The sequence below is a fragment of the Hyaena hyaena genome, unplaced genomic scaffold, assembly GCF_003009895.1.
Source record: "Hyaena hyaena isolate Hyena2069 unplaced genomic scaffold, ASM300989v1 scaffold_159, whole genome shotgun sequence".
In the NCBI taxonomy this organism is placed as follows: Eukaryota; Metazoa; Chordata; class Mammalia; order Carnivora; family Hyaenidae; genus Hyaena; species Hyaena hyaena.
Window position 1 is genome coordinate 993452 of NW_024080791.1, and position 17379 is coordinate 1010830.

General features: G+C 38.1%; 1 long non-coding RNA gene across 1 annotated transcript in view; it reads left to right on the plus strand.

The window, feature by feature from the left end:
• Positions 1–17379, plus strand: part of LOC120236699 — a 45277-nt gene that overhangs the window by 15157 nt on the left and 12741 nt on the right. Inside the window, exon 2 of the long non-coding RNA XR_005529743.1 lies at positions 13874–13928. This is a non-coding gene — a long non-coding RNA (uncharacterized LOC120236699). The remainder of the gene's footprint in view (positions 1–13873; positions 13929–17379) is intronic.

The window sequence follows — 17379 nt, forward strand, 5'->3', positions numbered from 1 at the left end:
TGCATCCATGTTTATCAGGGTTATTGGCATATAGTTCTCTTTTCTAGTGGTGTCTTTATCTGGTTTTGGTATCAGGGTAATGCAGGCTTCAAAGCATGAATTTGGAAGTTTTCCTTCCCTTTTTTATATTTTGCAGTAGTTTGATAAGAATAGGTATTAACTCTTCTTTAAATGTTTTATAGAATTTTCCTATGAAGCCATGTGGTCCTGGACTTTTGTTTCTTGGGAATTTTTTGATTCCTGATCCAATTTCTTTGCTGCTTACTGATCTGTCCAAGTTTTCTGTTTCTTCCTGTTTCATTCTTGGTAATTTATAGGCCTCTAGGAATTCATCCATTTTTTCTAGGTTGTCTAATTTGTTGGAATATAGTTTTGCATAATATTCTCTTTTAAAAAAATTTTTAATGTTTGTTTATTTTTGAGGGGAGGGGGAAGGGCTGAGAGGGGGAGAGACACAGAATCTGAAGCAGGCTTCTGGCCCTGAGCTGTCAGCACAGAGCCTGATGGCCCATTGTGGGGCTTGAACTCATGAACTACAAGATCATGAACTGAGCCGAAGTCAGATGCTTAACCAACTGGGCCACCCAGGCACCCCTCATAATATTCTCTTATAATTGCTTGTATTTCTGTGGTGTTGGTTGTTATTTCTCTTCTCTTATGTGTGACTTTATTTTAATTGTTTCTCTTTTCTTTTTGATAAGCCCAGCTAGAGGTTTATTGATTTTATTAATTTTTTCAAAGAACCACCTCCTGTTTCATTGATCTGTTCTATTTTTGCTTAGTCTCTATATCATATAATATATATAATATATTATATTTCTACTCTAATCTTTATTATTTTCTTCCTTCTGATGGCTTTAGGCTTTTCTTGTTCTTCTTCTAGCTCCTTTAGGTGTAAGGTTAGGTTATTTATTTGAGATTTTTCTTGCTTCTTGAGATAGGCCTGTATTGCTATAAACTTCCCTCTTAGAACTGCTTTTGCTACATCCCAGAGATTTTGGACTATTGTGTTTTCATTTTCATTTGTTTCCATGTATTTTTAAAATTTCTTTTGCAATTTCCTGTTTGACCTATTTATTTTTTTAGTAGCATTCTACTTAACCTCCATGTGTTCGTGGTCTTTCCAGATTTTTCTTGTGTCTGTCTTCTAATTTCATAGGATTGTGGTCAGAAGAGATGCATGGTGTGACTTCAGGCTTCTTGAATTTGTTGAAGTCTGTTTTGTGGCCCGACATGTGATCTGTTCTGGAGAATGTCCCATGTGCACTGGAAAAGAATGTGTATTCTGCTGTTTTAGGTTGGAATGTTCTGAATATATCTGTTAAGTCCATCTGGTCCATTCAAAGCCATTGTTTCCTTGTTTGATAAGAATAGGAATTTGTCCATTGATGTAAGTGGGACATTAAAGTCCCCTATTATTATCGTCTTATCAATTAGTTTCTTTATATTTGTTATTAATTATTTTATGCCTTTGGGTGCCTCCATGTTGCATGTTTGGGTGCATAAATATTTACAATAGCTGTATCTTCTTGTTGGTTGTCCCCTTTATTATTATAAAGTGCCCTTCTTTGTCTCTTGTTACAGTCTTTGTTTTAAAGTCTGGTTTGTCCAGTATAATACTCTCGCTTTCTTTTGACATTCATTTGCATGATAAATGTTTCTCTATCCCCTCACTTTAAATCTGCAGGTGTCTTTAGGTCTAAAGTGAGTCTCTTGTAAGCAGCATATAGACGGGTCTTATTTTTTTAACCCATTCTGATACCGTATGTCTTTTGATTATTTAGTCCATTTAAATTCAAAGTAATCATTGATAGATATATATTTATTGCCATTTTATTAACTGTTTTGTGGTTGTTTCTGGAGATTTTCTCTGATCCATTCTTCTCTTTCTGTTTTTCATGTTTTGCTGCTTTTCTTTACCGATATATTCGGACTTTTTTCTCTTTATATTTTGCATGTTTATTAGTGGTTTTTGATATATGATTACCCTTAGGTTAGTATATAACATCTTCTGCATATAGCAGTCTATATTAGGTTAATGGTTATTCAGGTTTCAACCCATTCTTTACTCCTCTCATCCCTATGTTTTAGGTATTTGTTATTATATTTTATATCATTTTAAAATATTTTTAATATTTTTGAGAGAGAGAGAGAGAGGGGTAGACAGAGCATGAGCGGTGGAGGGGCAGAGAGAGGGGGAGACACAGAATCCAAAGCAGGCTCCAAGATCCAAGCTGTCAGCACAGAGTCTGACGCAGGGCTCGAACCCATGAACCATGAGATCATGACCTGAGCCGAAATTGAACACTTAACTGACTCAGCCACCCAGGCTCCCTGTATTTTATATCCTTTGTGTGTGTGTGTGTGTGTGTGTGTGTGTGTGTGTGTGTGTGTGTGTTAATGAAGTTCTCTGGAAACATTCACTTTTACTGTTTTTGTGTTTCCTGCTTTTAAACTGTTACTTTTTTTCTTTGCTTTCCCTTCAAAGTGTCCCCTTTACACTTTCCTGCAGGGCTACTTTAGTGGTTACAAACTCCTTTATTTTGTCTGGTAGACTCTGTCTCTCCTTCTGTCTTGAATGATAGCCTTGCTGGATAGAGTGAGTATTCTGGCTACAGACTTTTCCCATTCAGCACATTGAATATATCATGCCACTCTCTTCTGACTTGCCAAGTTTCTTTTGAAAGATCTCCAGCTAACCTTATGGGTTTTCCTTTGTAAGTTAACAACTTCTTTTGTCACTATGTTTTGCAAATCTAATTACAATATATCTTGATGTGGCCTGCGTTTTTTGATTTTAATGGGAGTTCTCTGTGCTTCCTGGAACTGGGTGTGTGTTTCCTTCTCTATATTAGGGAAGTTTCAGCTATTATTTTTTCAAATAAAACGCCTGCCCCCTCTTCTCTCTCTTCTTCTAGGACTTCTATAATACGAATATTACTACATTTGAGGCAGTCAATGAGTTCCTGAAGTCTATTCTCTATTTGCATATTTCTTCTTTCTCGCTTCTATTCAGTTTCATTGCTTTCCATTACTTCATTAATTCATTCTGCTTCTTCCAGCTGCTGTTCATTGCTTCAAGCCTTTTTCTAATTTTGTTTATTGCACTCTTTATCTCTGGTTGGTTCTTTTCTCATTGCTTTATCTCTGTGCGAAGGGTCTCACTGATCTGTTCTTTTCTCAAGCCTATCATTGCTTTAAATTATCCGTCAGGCATTTTACTTATGACTCTTTCACTTATACCTCTGGCTGTGGCCATATCTTGTTCTTTCACTTGGGATAAATTCCTCTGTCTTCACATTTTGTTTAAGTTCCTGCCTTCTTCTCTCTGTTAGAAAAGCCAGTTATGTTTCCTGTTCCTGAAAGTAATGGCCTTATGAAGAGGAGAATATAATGGCCGTATGTAGTGCCCAGGGCCCGTCACTTCAGGGAGTGTCTCTAGTGTGTGCTCTGTGTGCTCTGCTGCTGTGCTTTGGCTGCTCTGTCCACCAGGCCAGTTGTCTGCACAGGCTCTCCTTGCTTGTTGTGGGCAGTATTCGGTCCCTGGCCTGAATATGGTGAGTTTTAACTAGGTGTGCTCTGGTCTGGTTGTGAAATGAGAACTGTCAGCACTTCTATCAGAACTGAGGCCCTGCAGAACTCTCTAGCTGGGAGATGTGGTGTCAGCAGGGTTTTATGCTGGTCATCTGGGGGCGGAGCCCACCGTGCTAGGACTAAGGTAAGCTTGATAGAGAGGGGCAGTTGTGTGGGACTCCTGGGGTGTGAGGCTTGGTGTAAGCAAGTTAGGAAGTTAGTATCAGCACCGCACTGCTTCCTGCAGGTGGTTCTGTGTTTCTGCTGAGGGGCTGAGGAGGAGGAAAATGATGTTAGCCAGCTCTTTTGTTCCCCCAGGTTGTTTGCCTGCCTTCTCTCCAGGATCAGCTCATGCCCTCTGGGCTCTACCCCAGTCCAGCCTGCTGGTCTTTAAAATTCTAGGCTTGGGGCGCCTGGGTGGCTTAGTCGGTTAAGCGTCCGACTTTCGCTTAGGTCATGATCTCGCGGTTCGTGGGTTCGAGCCCCGCGTCGGGCTCTGTGCTGACTGCCAGCTCAGAGCCTGGAGCCTGTTTCAGAGTCTGTGACTCCTTCTCTCTCTGACCCTCTCCTGCTCACGCTGTCTCTCTCTCTCTCTCTCTCCTAGAAATAAATAAAACATTAAAAAAAAAATTTTTTTTTTTAATTCCAGGCTTTAAGCCCCTCTTGTAAGAACTTATGAAATTGAGCCCCTCTCATTTTCCAAGCCAATGGCTATGGGGAAAGATTTCGCTTGTGTGTTCACCTGCGTGTTCCTCTCTCTTGCCCTTCTCTGTGACTATGGCTCCCTCTCAACCATAGCATCCATGAGTGGTTTCTCCCCAAAACCATGTCTCCAAACTTCCTACTCTCTTTAGTGTGAGTTCTCTCCCTTTAGTTGTGAAGTTTGCTCTGTCAGTCTTCAGGTTCATTTCTGGGATATCTAGCTTTGTTCATGGGATGAGGTAAGTCTAGGATCCTCCTACTGTACTGCCATCTTCATGCTCTTTTCTGGAATTCTTGATTTAAAAGTAAAGCAGGATGCATGTTTATTTTATTCTAAATAAATAACTGTGGAAGTGCCTTTTGAACAAAATTGTGTCTTTTCATGTCTAGTATGTTATAAATAATAGTAATATAAAATTTACAGGTCCTGATGATCGCATCATTCCAGAGCTAAGAGAACAGATTTCTTTAGAATATAGCAAATAAGGCACCAAGGGTAGAGTTTCAGGTGCCAACTTTGCATTTGCACTAGCCAGACAGTAAGTGTCATCTTAAATGTTGTTCCCTATGCACTTTGTCTGCCTGATCCTAGCAAAGGCCTTGAACATGTCCTGGTTCTATGGCTTATAAAGTATGTGGTCTCGGAGGTGTAAACTACTCTCTCTAAACCTCAGTTTCCTTATAAAGAGATGATGGCATCTTGAGAATTTTAATTTCATGACAGTGTGCGGGATGAGGGGAATATAAAAACAGAACCAATTAACACGTTTTGAGGAATCAGACTTACAGAGTAATAAGTGGTGAACTAACCTGATAAATTTATTTTAATTCTTTTATTTTATTGAGGAGGACCCTACTTGAGAAGATGCAAAGACTTTGCAAGATCATTCATTTATTTTGGGCAGAACCAGTGCTGGAGACGTTTCCATGTTAGCGGCCCTTCCATTTTACCCCATGTACTAGACAGCATAGTGAAGTAGCTTGGAGACTCTGGGGATGCAGATGACACAAATGGATTTAGGGAAGTCTGTGGAAGAAGAATTGATTGGTGATCAATCAAGTGATGACTTGGCAGTCCTAAAAGACAGATGGCTACAATTTAGATGACTGATAACAAAGAGAATAATGCCATCAACTGAAATAAGCAATGGAAGTTGGTAGGAAAGATGGTAGGTTAGCAAAGGATTGGAGTAGAAAAAACATACTTAAGCTAGATTGTGACAGATTTAGATAATATGTGACAAAGAACTTCTTGTGAAGGCAGAGTGCTAGGGGTTTGTAATAGGATATTTATGCAAGCTGAGAAAATCTTTCTCTGACGGTCTTTAAAAATAGGGTAGTTTTCTGGGACGGCTTAAGTGTAGCCTTACTTGTAAGCAAGAATTTGTTTTCAAACTCCATCTGAAGCCTGCGATTCTTTGAAGTTCTTAGATTTAGTGCACTTGGCTTGTAAAATGGATGTTGGATATGGGACATAAAAATATGAAGGATTTGAAATGACCTTTTAAATGGGAGAGGAATCAGCTATGCCATATCAGGGGGGTTACTATGGTGTAACCTTTTCAAATCCTGCAGGTGGTAGCGCTTTTAAAGTTCCAAGAACTGAAATTTTATCCTTGCACTAACTATATGTAGCTGGCGTGTCTCCCAAGGCAGTTACAGAGAAGGAAGACTGCTTTATCAAGAGGCAGCATCTGCACCAGAGAACTAGGAAGGTTCTTGAGCTAACTTTTCATCAGCAAAGAAAGAAGATGAGCCTGACCAAGTGATTATCTCAACAGTTTCCTGTCGAAGACAATCTGTAGCCTAAAGAAATTACGTTTAACGTCTTTTAAGTTTCCTGGCTCAATTAGTAAATAGTTATATTTTCATCATTGTTGGTTTTCTTCAAACATAACCATAGACTCAAAACACTTTTAGAAAAAAATGATTTTAAGGAAAATACTGCATTTCAGTCTATATTATTGTGAGAGAAATCAGAGTGACCAAACATGAGGTTTCAAAATCCTACTTTGAACTTGCCCTCGGTTGAGACCCAGAAAAGCAATTTTTACTGTGGAAACACATGAGTCTTGGTGAACCAAACCAAATACATTTGTTACATGTCAGTGGAATAGTTTATTTGCAGCATCTTGATGAGAAAGAGCATGGGGGGCTACGAATCCATTAACTACAGTGATGGGTAGCACTCAGGAAGAATGTGTTCTGATCTATGGTCTTTTCTTGATGGTACAGATTGTATTTCAATGGCTAATACAGAGGAGTTGAAGGACATGGGTCAGAAATGATTAATATTATTAATTTAGGCAAACTAGAGAAACATTGGTAGTAATTATTTCTGTAGATGAGTACCAGTGTGATCCCAAGAAAGCCTTGATTGAAATTGGTCTTTTGGGGGTGCTGATTTCCTCAGTATCCACCTATTTAGATAGGATGGAGAGGGGCTACAGGAATGAAGTTTTGTGTCTTGGATCTTAGGGCCCTTGAGGAGGGTGATACTGAAATGATGGCAAGATTATGGAGGGTGTTCACAAGCCTAGTCTATGTTTAAGCTTCAGCTTCTCCAGCTTTGAAAGGACTAAAGAGGAATGCAAAACCATTTTGGGACCAGGAAGGTTTCGCAGCTTTGTGAGCAATTGCAAGCAGGAATTTTGGTGTTACAGAAATAGTTCATCCAAACGGTAGCATCACTGCAAATGAATTAGAATGCTTCTTTTTTTTTTTTTTTGTAAAATTAACAATTTCATATTCTTGTTCTATAGTCTCTGCCCATTTCATGGAGAAATGTTGTCTCAGACTCTTGATGAAAAGTTAGGCAGGTTTTTAAGTGTCCATCAACAGATGAATGGATCAAGAAGATGTGGTTTATCTATACCATGGAATACTACATGGCAATGAGAAAGAATGAAATCTGGCCATGTGTAGCAACATGGATGGACCTTGAGGGTGTTATTCTGAGCGAAATAAGTCAGGCAGAGAAGGACAAATATCATATGTTTGCACGTATAGGAGGATTAGGAGGAACTTGACGGAGGAACAAGGGGGAGAAGAAGGGCGGAAATGGTGGGGGAAAGGGAGAGAGGCAAACCATGAGAGACTCTTGAATGCTGACAAAAACTGAGGACTGATGGATGTGGGGGGGAGGGGGGGATGGGCACGGAGGAGGGCACTTGTGGGGATGAGCACTGAGTGTTATGTGGAAACTAATTTGACAATAAACTATTTGTAAAAAAAAAAAAAGAAATGAAAAGTTAGGCAGGTTTTGTCACACCATGCTATCTATTTATTAAAGTTTATTTTATTTATTTTGAGAAGGGGAGCAGAGAGGGCAGAGAGATTGAGAAAGAAAGAGAGAGAGAGAGAGAGAGAAATATCAGGCAGGCTCTGCATTGTCAGCACAGAGTCTGATTCAGGGCTTGAACCTATGAATCATGAGATCATGACATGAACCAAAATCAAGAGTTTGTTCGCTTAACTGACTAAGCCACCCAGAAGCCCTACAACCATGTTTTAGTAGTGTTTTGGAAAGGAAATTTATTATTTATTTATTCATCGTGTATGATGGATACTGGATACTAGAGTATAAATGAGGGCCGATGAGCAATGAAGACAAAATGATAGAATAAATTATGATGGACTCTTATGTGACATGTCACTGAAAGTAGATTTTACTTCTAAGACATAGGAAACAATGGAAGGGTCATGAGAAGCATTGAGAACAAGGTGAAGCAACAGAGGTCTATTGGGTTTATACAGCCTTCATGTTATGCCTGGATAGTATTTTAAAACATAGCATCCAGCAAGAGTGATGCTGGATTGGATGCTATCTGTTTTGTACCTATTGTAGCATCCCTGGTGCTCTCTTCATATTTATGTTTATTGCACAGCCCTCAAAGACATTAATATTTACAATTCCTGATCTAGAAGTATGTCATCTGATACCATACAAAAACACTATATCTTTACCGTACATAAATATCACCAGGTCTGACCAACCTAGAAGTTCAAATAAAGTCTCATTAACATTATTGCTAAATAATTATGGTTCTTCTATATACCTGACTACACATCTTAGAATCACCTATTTCTTAAAATCTTCATGATGTCTCATATCTGCACATGAAAAAAAAATCACTCGTATTTTCTACCATGCTGCCAGCCAGTCATTTGGAGTAGGTATTGCGTTACAACTACCTGCAGTTGATGTTCTTCTGGGAAAGCAGGTTCCTTGGGTTCCACTGGTCTCAGAGGTGCTTGGCCACAGCTCTGCAGGCCACACCAGAGGTTGCCACTCTCATTCAGGACAGTGGTGGGGATGTCTCTTTTTCCATATTCATTTAACATTTTTATTTAGGTGCCAGAGCCTATAATCTCAGAGTTTGACTGGAAAATAGCAGCTTTGGCTCTGAATCCAATTTTTCTTCCATGTATGTTGCAAAATCTATCCTTAGAACTGTCTGACAGAAGGACCCCAGGGCATCACATTACTTATCATTTTTTCCCTCTGATTTTCCCTAGGTCCTTCCCGTCTCCAACTCCCACATACTTCCTATTTCCTCCTTTCAGTGAGAAAATAACAAAAGCTTTAATGCATTTCAACTCTTCCAAATGGACCCTCAATTTAGAAGAGGACTTTAGTCTCTCCAACAGATAAGGAAAGCCATTTTTGAAGCAGCAAGACATGGTGCTAGATTAATATTACTTAGGTTAAGTAGCAAACATCCTTTTCATGTCTTTATAATTTGACATGAATTGGTACATGAATATGTACCAATGATCACAACAATATAATTACACCCACAAGCACAATCCTTGCATAACCTCTGTTTTAAAGGTTAGAACTGCTCTTCATTTACCATTAGGTAAATTCTACCTAAATACTCTTTCCTTGTTAGCTTTGATTTACTGATACCACTACACTTAGGCTAATTTCTACTTAATTCTTTGCAACTCTTCCCTATGAGAGTTAAAGACCTGGTGTTAGTCTTGTCTTCTGATGCCTTTTGCCGTCTTCTCCAAACATGTCAAAACTCAATTCAGGACTTCTGTCCATGAATTGTCTCTTGCTTAATTTTGTCTTGTTTTGTCACTGCCATTATATTAATTCATCACTTTCTGAAAGGTTTTTAATGGAGTACTGTTTTCTTGAGAGATATTAATAAGTATTCTTTTGGAAGGGTAGGGAAAGAAATTCACGGGAAGCTAAATTTGGTTAATTCTGCTCCCTATATCTACCGTTTTTAGTGCACTTGAATGCTTAAGAAGTTTTTCAATAAGGAACCTAATTTTGTATCCAATCTTATTAATATAAGCTCTAATGCTTATGTTACATTTGTTATATATTGCAGCTCTGTTAAAACTGAAGATTTCGTAATAAGTAAATATTCTTAATTCCTGTCATAGCTCTCCTTAGTACCTGATTCAATGCCATGTATAATTGAGTTATTTTATTTATTACAAGCTAGACACCATGCTAGGTTCTATAAGTTCAAGGACGAATAATTTTTGCAAAGATTTATGGATAAAAAGGAGCTTTCAGTGAACAGTATGTTGCTGATATTTAGCATTTATTGAATTATGGTTGCCTTGGAGTTTGATTTCCAATTCTAACTGCAACAGTTTACACGCTGTATTTCTGTCCCCATTTAAGAATCCGTTAATCTTTATTCCCCTGTTGTTATTATGCAACTATGAAAAGACTTTTAAAGATATTTAAAACCAAGATAAAATTACCAAAATGTTACACAGGACTTTTAATTTTGTTTTCTGTTTCACTTTGATTATGCAAATGTAGAGTATAAATTTATTTACTCCTTGGAATCTAATATTTTCTTAAATTAGAAATAAAGAATTTCTAACCGGAGGGACCCTTGGTGGCTCAGTGTCAGTCCGTTAAACATCTGACTCTTGATTTTGGCACAGGTAAGGCTCTGAAGGTTGTGAAACAGCCTTTGGAAGGGCTGTGGGTGGAGCCTGCTTAGGATTCTCTCACTCCCTCTCCCTTTGCCCCTTTCTTGCTTGGAGGCATGCAGGTGTTCACGGATTCTCTTTCTCTCAAAAGATAAGAAAAGATAATTTCTAACAGGAGGAATCAAGGGATGGTAAAATAGCCAGACAAGGCTTTCAACCAGCATTCCTAAAACTCTCATATTCCCAAATCAGGAAGCAAAAGAGATATAGATAATAGCAGGAAGAGGTGAATGAAATATTTTGTTTCATTGCTGGTAAAAATATGAGGGTGCTATTGTGGTTAGTGAAGGAGTTTGGGCTCAGTGGGTGATGATGTGCTAATTTCTAATACACAAGAAGATTACTAGTTTTTGGACCCTAGAGGTAGACACAGTTCAAAGGGATCCCCTGTAACTCAAGAGTTTGCAGCAGTGTTCTACTATACAAGTTTATAATCCATTTGCAGTTAAAAGAATTATGGCCACAAAAGAAATAGGTCTTGGTTCATTTTGTAATTCAGTAAACACTGTTAGCTCTCTGTCTGATGTCATCAGTATGTTAGGCTCTGTAGTGATGACAGTGGTTGCGGTGGTAGTTAAAAATAATACATTCTGAAGAGAATATAATCTTTTGGGACAGAAGAAAAGCTTGGTGACCTATGGAAAGCTTAAAAATATGACGTGATAGAGTATGTAAAATATGTTAATATTACATGATAGAGGAAAACACAACAAAATACTGAAAAATGTTTTGAGGAGTGAACTGGGTTTACTCCCATTTATTTGGGAGGATGAAGAGCTCCTAGACAAAATATTAAGACCCACAAACAACAACACAGTAAATAGTTTGAGGATGTGTAGGAAAACAAGTATTAAGGTTAAAGTGCTGGCAAGTGAATGAACGTGTTATATCACAGAGCAAAAGTTGAAGAAGAAACTACTTTAGGAGTCAGATAAGGCTCTTCTCATAAAATATGAACTCTTACCTTTTGATGAGGCAGAATTATTCTACAGAATAATAGTGATCTTTGGCATGGTGTCCATGGCGAATCGTGAGATGTGTCAAGATTCTTACCACCCACCAACTTCTACATGCTTCTACTACTACACCAGGAAAAAAATGATACCACTGAGAAAAAGAAGTAGAATGTGTGTCTTGTAAATTTTAATTCAAATGTAGAAACCGAACAGTTTCAGCATATGGACAGAATTAAAAAAAAAAAATTCTTCCTGCTTTTGAAAGTCAAGAGTTTGGAACAGAAACATGAATAAGGGAAGTGAAACACTGACTTCACAAATAATGTCGAAGAACACAATTATTTTTTTGATACCATTGCTTATGATGAAAAACACATGGGTCTGTCAGGAGGAGGAAATGTCTCATTACAGCTTGTGAGTCTGTCAAGATGATCTCAGATTGGAGAAGAGACTTTAAAATTTGAGAGGGTTTTGGCATAAGAAAAGCAAAAGGAGCAAAGATGCCAAGTATTTCTTAGGAAAAACTATTAGAAACTATTATCAGAGCCTCGGATATCTATGTTCCAGTTTCCCAAATATTTACCAAAATAAGACAAATACTTCTGAAGAATGCTACCACCTGGCTGTCCTGGAAGACTCTCCCTGATTACAGTGCCTGCTGCTGCCTACTGCAGATCTGGGTTCCTCTGTTCATGGAGGCTAACATGGGCCTCTCCAGGTCCTTTCTGGAAGGTCTCACTTAGACTTCTGCCCAAGGCCTCTGGAACCATGATGAACTTAGTTTCATATCTTAGTCTTGGGTCTGCCTTATTCCATCATCTTTCTTTCTGAGGCAGCCTAAGTTTTGGCAAGTCCAATGCTGAATTGCTCTTATGTTTATGAATCAAACATACTAAGTAGATATGTATTATAATAAAACTTCAGAGAGGTTCTTAACTACTAAGATCATACCTGTGGTTTTGTGACCTGTGTTAAAAACATGAATATAATTAATTTAAAGCTGAGACCGCTAGGCGTTTCTGTCTTTTAGGATAGTCCCTAATAATCTACCAGTGGCAAATTGCTGGGAACAGTCTAAAGATATGTTCTGGCCTTTCCTGAGTGGTGAGGAGAGGAGTCCTTGAGCTAAGAGTATGGGACTTGTTCCTGATGGTGGAGAGGGCGCAGGGGAGGAAGGTGTGGAGAGAAGAAGGAAGAGGGACAGTTTTCTCTCTTTCGTTACCCCCACTCCCCATCCTAGAGTCAACCACATACCCAATATTTGGTCTGTTCTTTGGCCCATTACCCAAGCCATACTCTTCTCTGGTCTGCCACTTCCTCTCATTTCTACTCCAAATTAGTTTTCCAAAGGAATTGTTAGTTTACTGAGATTAGATTGTGTGTGTGTGTGTGTGTGTGTGTGTGTGTGTATTTAAATAAAAATGGTAAAGGGGTGCCTGGGTGGCTTAGTCAGTTAAGCGCCTGACTTCAGCTCAGGTCATGATCTCACAGTTTATGAGTTCAAGCCCTGTGTGGGGCTCTGTGCTGACAGTTTAGAGCCTGAAGCCTGATTTGGATTCTGTGTCTTCCTCGCTCTCTGCCCCTCCCCCACTTGTGCTCTTTCTCTCTCAAAAATAAATAAAGCATTAAAAAAAATCAAAAATACAAAAAAGTGGTAAATTGGGAGAGATGTGTTAAATATTTTGTGGGTTTGTAAAGGCATTTGTGACACATATATTCTAACCCATATACAAGGACAAAGCTAAATTGTTTATCTGTATTATAATGTTGCTTAAGTCAAAGGTATGTAGGAATAGTTAAATAGAAAATATTTTATCAACATTTTAAATAATTTTCAAAGCCAGAGTTTACTAAAGGGCCCAATATAATAAAATGGGAAGTACTTTAGCCTTCTCATAATTCTCCAATTGAAAGTAATTTGCAGATATTCAGAAACTGAAAGCTTTTAAAGGTTAAATTCATAACTTCTCTATACAAAATGGCTATGAAAGATGCCATGAAATTGTATGTGTATGTGTCTTTATAATGTCTTAGTTTAGATTATGCTAGTGGCAATATTTCCAATTATTATATCTAATATTTGGTTTTAGTATTTACTTTTTCTCTTGCTGAGATAGAGCAGCATGGATGAATCTCTTGACTGTTAAAGAAATGTGAAATTCTTTTCTTTTCCAGCTTAGATTTCTGATTTCTAGAAATCAAAGGTCTTAACCCTAAATATTAACTTTAAAGGGGGTCAGGAAAAGGGCTAGGCTTTTAGCTCGAGATGTATATACAAAATATTACTAAATCAAATGTATCTATGAGGATATATATCATTCAAAAAAGGTATGTGAAACCTGATTCTCTAATCAAGAGAGACCATATTATCAGAAAGGTGGCAAAATAGTTATATACAAAGATAGTTGTATTGTGGTCACAGTCACCACCTAGAGATAAAACAAAGTTTAAGGCAATGCTTCTCAATCTTGAATGGGCATATCAGTGGGGGATCTTATCGAAATGTAAATTGTGCTTTTGTAGAACTAAGTGAGCCTTCATTACTGCATTTCTAATGAGCTTTCGGGGAATGTCTCTGCTCTTGGTTCCTTGGGCCACACTTCCATAACGTGGAGCAGAAATTGGATAAGTCTCATGATTCCACTCCATTTTTCTCTCTTTTCTTCCAACAGTGGGCTGAGCTTCTAATCCGTTCAAGCCAGAGTGAATTGATGCTAATAGAATAAGGTGAGGAATAGTTTCTATAAGATTTTGCTGCAGATAAGTCAACTGAAAAGAAGTTACTTGTTCTTTCATATATTAGCATGCCTAAGATCGCTCATGGACTACAACAGAAATGAAAACATTGTTGGTAACATATGCATTACATGAGTTTTTATGTTTTATTTTTTTAGTTTTAAACAGTTTTGTTAATAGTTAAAGATAGGAAATTTGGAATTTTCTACTGAACTATGTGTTTATCCCTAATATGTCACTTAGTACTTTGAAAATAAGAAAAATTTTTGCTTGGACTGAAACAAAAATACAGAGGATATAAATGATTCAACACCGTTGCAATAATTTCTTTCTGGTTTATCCAATTAAATGCATCCATTTCTTCTGGTAATTGAATAGCTTATTATTTCCTACGAACAAATGTATGGGTCCCTTGAGGGCAAAGAGTACACCTCATCCCCTCTCTGTGCATTGCAGAGGGTCCAGGGGATTTCGGGCCACGCAGCAGCCTTCATCGCATGCAGGCATTCCTGCTCCTGACTCTGTATTCTCCTGCTCTGTTTTGCAAACAATATGCCAAAACCTAAAGCCTGTCCTGCACTGAAAGCCTCAGCTCAGGGTGCACATGTGGTTCCGGTTTTCACTTCCTGAAGATCGTTTGTTTTGAAGTGACTCTTGTTCTGTTTACTTTTGCAGAGAGCCTGTCTAGCATTTGAAAAGGAGCTTGACAAGAACTGCTGTTTGATTCTCTGGGAACAAATCATGTCACTTTGGGGATTGTAAACATCTGGGAGATTATTGTTAAAATTTGGGGATGAGTTTATTATACTATTTTGTCTTGTGTACATTTGAAAATCTGCATAAGCAAAATCCGAGAGGCAGAGAGAGAGAGAGAGAGACAGCGTGCGAGCATGAGTGGAGGAGGGGCAGAGAGAGAGGGAGACACAGAATCCGAAACAGATCCCAGGCTCTTGAGCTGTCAGCACACAGCCTGACGCAGGGCCTGAACTCACGAGTGGAGAGATCATGACCTGAGCTGAAGTAGGACACTTAACTGACTTAGCCACCCAGGTGCCCCAAAGGGGTCAAGTTTTTAGAAGTTTATTACTACCTTGAGCTACTCAAAATGAAAGAGGATATTTTTAAAGGCCAAAATGCCTAATGAAAGTCCCCTGCTCATGATCAGGATAGAGAACAAGGTGTTCTCTATGGGTCTATTGGTTGTCTCAGTAGTTCTCACTAACTGAACTTGAACTGTCATGTCAAATATTGGTTACTGAGAAAGACTAGATGAGAATCTGGACTGATTAGTGCAAAGCATACTACAGTTAGCGAAATAACTTGAAGTAAATCAGATCAGTCATTCATGCACTTGTTTGAGCAACAAACATTAACTATAGGCATATTTTGTACAAGACACTATTCTAATAACTACAGGAGAAACAAGATACATTAGGTTTGCTTTTTCTCTAATAGCTGATTTATGAATTTAACTGTAACACAAAGAGTCTGCAGTAAGTTCTACCAGGAAGGTATAAATGAAGATCTAGTGAAGCTACAAGATAGGCAAAAGTTCTTTTGCCTAGGAGGGATGCTCTGTTGATGATGAGCTAATAAAAGAGTCTTTGTGTTAAACAAACAAACAAACAAAAAACAACCTCAAGCGCGCCTGAGTGTCTCAGTTGGTTAAACATCCAACTTCAGCTCAGGTAAGGATCTCCCAGTTTGTGAGTTCAAGTGCTGTGTCAGGCTCTGTGCTGACAACTCAGAGACTGGAGCCTGCTTCAGATTCTGTGTCTTTCTCTTTCTCTGCCCTTCCCCTTCTCATGCTCTCTCTCTCTCTCAAAAATAAATAAATATTAAAAACAAACAAGCAAACAAAAAAATCTCTAGTTATGTCAGTGTGAGAAATGTTGTTTTCTGACCTGAAAATATCTTAGCCCCTTTGGCTTATTTAGATGGACATTAATAAACATAGGCAGGTCAAACTGATGTAGGGGGCATCGGGGTGGTTTAGTCGGTTGAGCATCCAACTTGGACTCGGGACATGATCTAGCATTTGTGAATTCAAGCCCCACATCATTCTCACTGCTGTTAACTTGTCAGTGCAGAGTCCACTTAGGATCCTCTGTCCCCTCTCTCTGTCCCTCCCCTGGTTGCACTCTCCCCAAAATAAATATTTATTATTTTTATATTATCATTATATAAATATAGATAATATATTAATACTATTTTTAAAAAACCTATGATTTAACATTTTAGTGCCAGCTTAGGTTATAAGTAAAGTTACAGACCAGTTTGTAGTACGATTCAAATTTTATAACAATTCGTGTGTGTATTCACGTACATCTATATACACCTATCTAGATTTGGAAAATTTGGGGTGAGATGTATACCAAACTTCAAGAGTCAAGTCTAGGGGATGGAGTTGGATGGGTGGAACAGGGAGAAACTTTTACTTCTTAGGTGAACTTTGGGAGATTTTTACTTTTTTCTCTCTAGTATTTTTCAAATTAAGAAATTATAATTTCACTTCTAGGGGCACATGGGTGGCACCATGGTGACTCCTTCAGCTGAGTGTCCGAGCCTTGATTTTGGCTCAGGTCGTGATCTCATGATGATTGTGAGATCAAGCCCCATGTTGGGCTCTGTGCTGACAGCATGGAGCCTGCTTGAGATTCTCTCTCTCCCTTTCTCTCTCTCTGCCCCTCCCATGCTCGCTCAAGCACACATTCTTTCTCTCTCTCTCTTCTCTCAAAATAAGTAAACCTAAAAAAAAAGTTATGATTTTACTTCTAATATAGAAAGTATCTTTAAAAAGGATCTAGTCCCTGTCTCTGTCTTAAGTAAAATAATAAAATCATGTGGGGTCTTTTCTTACCTTTGGCTTTAGATTTTCCTTTTATGTAAGCAAAGCACCGCAGTACAACTGAATATTGTTGCTTATATAACAATATTAGGAGAAAAATACTCCAAAATTACAACTGGTTGTGTGAGACTGGAAAGGTCATGGGTGATCTACTTTCTTTTCCTTATATTCCAAATTTTCTATAATGTGATTTTTTGATGTTTTGATTGATACGAAAGAATAAAAAATTTTTCTAAAATACATTGGCTTATATAATATGACACACATGTGCATTTCAAGGCCATTAAAGGATTAAGTTTGCAATGCATTTCAAGACTATCACTAGAATAGGATTACAGGTAGGTATGTCTTCCTTCTAAAGTATAAATCAGTGAGAGCATCATCTATAAATTATACCGTATGTGAGTAATTAATAAGTTAATGATGACCAGCTCAAAAATACTTTTGTTCTTCTAATAAATGTTGCATTCACATTAAAACCATAATACACAAGAGGAGAATATTTCATATGCATCTGCTACAAGTGTCAGGGTGTTTTGGTTACTTTTTCCCTAAAAGTCAATCATTATAAGTAGGATTGTAACATTGTCAGAT